This window comes from Miscanthus floridulus, chromosome 8 (genome assembly GCF_019320115.1).
Source record: "Miscanthus floridulus cultivar M001 chromosome 8, ASM1932011v1, whole genome shotgun sequence".
Classification (NCBI taxonomy): domain Eukaryota; kingdom Viridiplantae; phylum Streptophyta; class Magnoliopsida; order Poales; family Poaceae; genus Miscanthus; species Miscanthus floridulus.
The window spans coordinates 121,362,041-121,367,981 of NC_089587.1; the positions used below are offsets into that span (position 1 = coordinate 121,362,041).

The following is a 5,941-nucleotide window of genomic DNA, read 5'->3' on the forward strand; positions in this document are numbered from 1 at the left end:
CTCTAGATTAGCCCACAAACACGTGTGAGGAGATAAGATACGCGCTGACTCACAAGCGCGTAACTTTATGCGGAACTGAATGACTTTTACTGAGTATGGATTATGAGTTATTAGAGAGTTTTTTTTCTCATCTCGCCCAAAGAGCAGGGTCAAGAAGAGATGGAACTCTCGGAGATGCTCTTACATCTGCACCAGCGTCCCTGCAAGGACCCCCGGTCAGCAACCGTGGCCTCTCCCCTTTCTCTCTCGCTCCGCCAGGTGCCCAGGTCTTCTTGGGGCCAGGTCGCTGCCGCCCTACACCAGGTGCCCAGGTCACTTCGGGCCCTTCACCGGCGACGAGCACCACCAGGTAGGCCCATTCCTTGTCTTCCCTTCCTACCGTGCGAAACCGAACACCCAAACCCTACCCTACCGTTTGTATTCGGATCTGATCCAATTACAACATGCATTGTGCCTACTAACTTACGATTGTTTTGCAAAAATTATCGGATGTAAATGTGTACGCTCATGTACTTTACTGGTCCGCCCCTGAGCTGTAGGCAGCATAGTCTTTGAAATTGCCACATAAGTTCAGTTTAATTTCAGCTAATTAAAGAACGTAACACTGATTATTCCATTAAAGAAACGTAACACTGATGGTGGTTCCAAAAGTTCAAAACATTTCTCCATCATACACCCAAATTTTTCATTGTTTATCTTTATTCTGATCAGTTATTTGCTGCCTTGTGTCAACCTACTGATGTAGCCCAATCCATGATCCGATTATTGCCTATCCGCCCTGGTCTTGAATATGCTGTGTTAAAAATGTTCTCTGTTTTCATGTGATTTTGAAATTGCCAAAATAAGGTGTGGATCTTGTCCGTTTACCCCTCTGCATTTATTTGCTCTGCAGGAAGTAACTCGAGCAGTACTGGGAAATGAATTTCCTGTATCGAACTTCGCAGCCTGCGGCACCTGAGTTGCCAAGAATTTCAGAGCAAGATGATCATAGTGATTCCTTACAAAAGCCAACTATGACACTGGAGGGTCTCATCGCAGATGATCCACACCAGCCCTCCTCCGCCTGCAGTGAAGATGGAGATGCTAATAATGGTTCCGGGAATATCAGCAGAGATCCTTCATCTCTAGATTCGAAAAGTCCGGTCCGGCCATGGACACATGCTGATGTCGCGGAGGACGAAGGGTGGATCACAATTCCATACAGTTGAGTGCCTTTGACTTGTCCCATTTTTGTTATATATCATAAACACTTCATGTTTTCTATTCATCAGACGGAACTTATCTTTCATGAACCAAGTGATCACTCCTTATCCTCATCCTTGATCTGCATTGCATAAGTAAGGTTATACAGCCTTTTTTCCTTTACTACCAACTTATTGACCATAACTTAGTTTTAGATTAAAAGTGTCAGCCAACCATTTATCCGCTGAACACTTGATGCTAGTGAAAGCATCTTATTATCTCTGCTAGTTAGTAATATCTACAATTTGCTTACAGAGGCACTTCCTGAAAGTTGGAATGATATTTCAGAAATGGTACAGTTGCAGGCTCTGGACCATTCCTTCCTTTTTCCTGGTAAATGTGTTTTCCTTGTGATTTTAGTAAAACGCTCTGGTTCTATTGCATCTTGTTCTGTATTTTCTGGAATTGACTTGGTTCAGTTATCAGGCGAGCAGGTTCATATACTAGCATGCCTGTCAGCTTCTAAGCAAGATATGCAGGTTATATCCCCCTTTAGAATTGCTGCAGTGATGTCTAAGAATGGAAATTCTTTGCAAAACTCTACAAATAAATCTAGCCCTGTCAGTGCAAATGGTCATGATAATGGAGAAGCTGGAGAAAGTGGCTATCAGGATGTGGAACTCAATGGTGAAGGCTGTCCTTTAGAACATGATATTTTGGAGACTCAATCTCTCCTTCAGATGGAAGATCATAAGAAGCAAATAGAACATATGTTGCAAAGATTCAAAGAATCCAATTTTTTTGTCCGAATTGCAGAGTCAGACGAACCTCTCTGGTCCAAGAAAAGAGTAACTGCAACTACGATGGCAGAGGACTGGTCAGATAGCCAGGGCAATAGTAAGACCTCAAGGAGTAATGTTTACAATACCATTTCCGATAAAGGGATTTTTTATGGTAGTACATCTGGGGGAGTCGCTCGAGATACTGTGAAGTGTTATTCTCTGCAGAATGGAGACGTAGTGGTATGTCCTGAAGGGTCCCTTTTAATTGCTGTGTGACATTATGTACTACAACTTCTTGCAGTGCATTACCACTGGGTGTTGATGGGCATTGCATAAACAACTACAAGCTTTGTGCTTCAACCTAAGCTTATCCAAGCATCAGGCACCTACCTGGAAATCGACTCAGATCTGCTACTAACTCAAATTCAACACGTTGTTAATTAGCAAGTTCATTTAGATTTTGACTGTTGTCCTTTTTGTTTCTTTAGGCAACATTTCCTCTAATGGCTTTACTAACTTCTGTGAAGTATATATATCTTTCCACTTAATAAGAGCATCTATGTAAAGAACTTGGCACCCAGTGCTATTGTAGATTGGAACTAGCTACCGATGTGTCCTGAAAACTTTTAAATATCACATTGCCTTCTATAATTAAAGTAACTTTCAGAAAGCTACATTACACTTCTCGTAACCAATTTTGCAATACAGTTCTATTCACATGCATATAAAAAAAACTGCACTTGAAATTAGAATTTATGTCACAGCTGTATACTTCTTTTTTCATTTCATATTGCAGAACTCAGCATTTATTGCCATTCCATATCGTGAAACTGCATTTTCATTTGGGCTTGAAACTTTTCATCTGTAATCTGCGACATGAAACAAGTAATGTGTAGTTATGCAATGCAGTATCATAATAGAAGTTTGGTTTTGCAATGTTTATTATTAAAAAGGTTAGTTTATCAATATAGAATGTGAATAGAACTGTACGTTTGTGAAATTGATTCTTGTAGTTTTGTGATTTTTTTGCAACCTTAATGTAATTTTCTGAAATCTACTCAATTAATTAATTAATTTTCATAAAATCCATGTGATTCCTTCTATGTAACTACAGAATACATTAATATATTAGTTGCAGAGAAAAGCATGACTTTTTTTTATAAAAAAAGTAATTGTGTATAAGAAGTTTGTGGTGTTACTGTAGTTGGGTGGCTAACTTTTCTCGCTGTTTGGTTGCATGTAAACAGCCTGCAGCTAAGCCACCTTGGAGGCCTTATCCTGGCTCCACAGAAGCGAGATGGAGATCCGTTTTTTCCCTGGCCAGGCTTGGCTAAGCCCGCGTCTGAAGTGTTGTCACCGCCCACGGTCGCTCTGCTCCGCCGCTCCAATCACGCCGCCCGCGGTCGTGCTCTGCTCCGCCGCTCCGCCGCCCGCGGTGATTGGATCCCCAGCAGCTGCTGCACCGAAGATGCCGTCGGCGTGGACGGAGTCGAGGTTCAGAACCTGGCGGCGATAGAGGTGAGGTGCGCGTCGAGGTCCTCCCAGCGGAACCAGGCGGCGGTCATGGAGCTGGAGCAGCACATCAACGGCTCGGGCAACCTCGACCCATCAGGCGCCGGCGCGGTCGTCACGCTCAAGGACGGCACCAAGGTCTGGGCGCCCGAAGCGTCCCGCATCGCCTACGAGGACGAGCCGCGGCCCATGCTGCTGCGCGAGTGGAGCCTTTTCGACTCCATGCTCTATGGCCTCAAGAAGCTCAAGCTGCTGCTCGCCCATCTGGTGTCCCTCTCCTGTGTTTGGAGAAAGTAGGGAACCCATCTATTCTGGGTTTGGGATTTGGAGTAATAGTCGTTGATCTGATGTGTGTTGTTAGAAGCTGGCATCCTCGCCTATCGTATCTGTGCTATTCCAGTCTGGTACTTGCGATTCAGTTGTTATTCAGTTTCGTCAGTTTCAGTGCGTCTTCATCAGTTTCGTCAGTTTCAGTGCGTCTAGCTTATTCAGTTTCGTCAGTTTCAGTCCAGATTAGCTGATTCAGTTGTTAGCTCGTTTGAGTGCATCTTCATCACCGTCGGGAGTCTTGATCACCGGCGTTCCCAACACTGCTCGCCGTGCTGCTACAGTCGAGGATGACTACCACCTATTCGACGAAATCCCTTAAAGGGGGTAAAATTACCAATTCGAAGAAGAGATGGCTCTATGCAAAGTAAACCAAGCAACCAAACACACTCTGCGCTAGTTAGGCTTAGATAACACAGACAACCAAACAACTAGGGATTGGCTTGGTAAGAGCAGGCTAAAGCTGCCCAGGCTAAGATTCTAGCCAGGCTGGAAATAAGCCACAAAACCAAACAGGCCCTATTTGATTAACTATTCAGCCATGTAGTTTGTTGCAATTTTCTATGGTTTAAATGCATGCTGATTCAGCAATGATTTTCTCTGGTGGAAGGATGCAGATTGTTTTGCATGTGAATGTTGGGGTTAACTAACTGGAAGATCCTGTGCTTGAAGTTCTTCAGTTTGAGAAAAGTACACCAATTAATTATATGCTTGATAATCTTGTGGATGGACTTGCTGACAGTAATGTTCGCTTGCTCGTAAACGATCGTAAATTTCCAGCCGGGAACAGTGTTTTTCTCTCACACCAAACCAGCCAGCAGTAAATAATCCACGATACGATACGGCCTCCCGACCAGGCTGAATGATGATCCATGTCGGGAGCTGCTTAATTGGGTGTTCCCTTTAGATCGTACATTACCGCCTCGTTCTTTAGCACCCCCTACTCTCAATACAAGTGTATCACACAACTCTTATTCTGCTCCTGGGTCTCATCAAATATTTAACTTTAGAAGCTACTCAATGCCTTCACCCTCTTCTGTTCAGACACCGTATAATACAAAACCACCACCAATATCTGAATGTCAAGAATTTATGCATGAAAAACCTGCAAAAACCCCTGCTATTATTAATGATGGGCAACTTTCATTTAGAGGAGTTCCTTTGGAACCTGAACGGTGTTCTGTGCGTTGTGGTCTAGAAGGTGTGTATCTACTGGGAAAAAGATGGGGGAGAAAAGTTGAAATCATTCAACTAATCGAGGTTCATTCTTTTGCTGCAAAATGTACTTTGGAAAATCTTCTCTGTGTCTCAGTAAAGGTTTGTCAGATATATCAAAACATCCATTCATGTTTCATTTCGTAAACTAATGTTCCAAAGATAATGTTTATACCATGAATTCCTGTTGCAGAACATTTCTCCTATTCATGCGAAAGATATAGTTGTGCTCATTGATGCAATTACTATCGTATTTGAGGCGGCATCCAAAGGAGGTGCCCCTTTGTCATTACCAATTGCTAGTATTGAGGTTGGGCATGATCACAACTTACCAAATCTAGCACTCAGGTATATACTACTTTCCTCATTGATTCTGCTCATGATCTACCTGCTATTGCAGCTTTATGTAAACTTGAATCAAGACATAATTTCAGCCATAAGAAATTTATTACCCTTTGAAAATGCCAAACTTAGCAGCTTCAGATTCAAAATAAGTAAAAAAAATATTGCAACATGTTTTGGACACATTTTACCACAAATTTTTTGTTTCCATATCCAAGATTCACTTTAGTGTTGTGTGCTTGTAATAAAGGATGTGACAATTGTTTTAAATTTCTACATTATTTGTTATTTTTCTAGGAGGGGCGAGGAGCACTCTTTTATTCTCAAGCCAGCAATCATGTCCTCAAGGGAACGGAAGACCAACAGTGATGCACCTCCGGTTCTGTCACTCTCAACAATGACTGAATCTACTTTAAATAATCATATACCAAGGGCTGGTCAGCCATATGTTGCTGTAGGTGACCAGTATGCTGTAGTGGTGTCTTATCGCTGCAATTACACAGGTAAATTGTTTGACAAAACAAATAGATTCTGTGAAACAGGAATGGAGTGGAAAGTTCTGATTCAGCCCTTTTATCTTT

The 5,941-nt window shown here is 42.5% G+C and overlaps 1 pseudogene; it reads left to right on the top strand.

Annotated features, from left to right (window-relative positions):
• Positions 1–213: 213 nt before the first annotated feature.
• Positions 214–5,941, top strand: part of LOC136469833 (uncharacterized) — a 22,134-nt pseudogene continuing 16,406 nt past the window's right edge.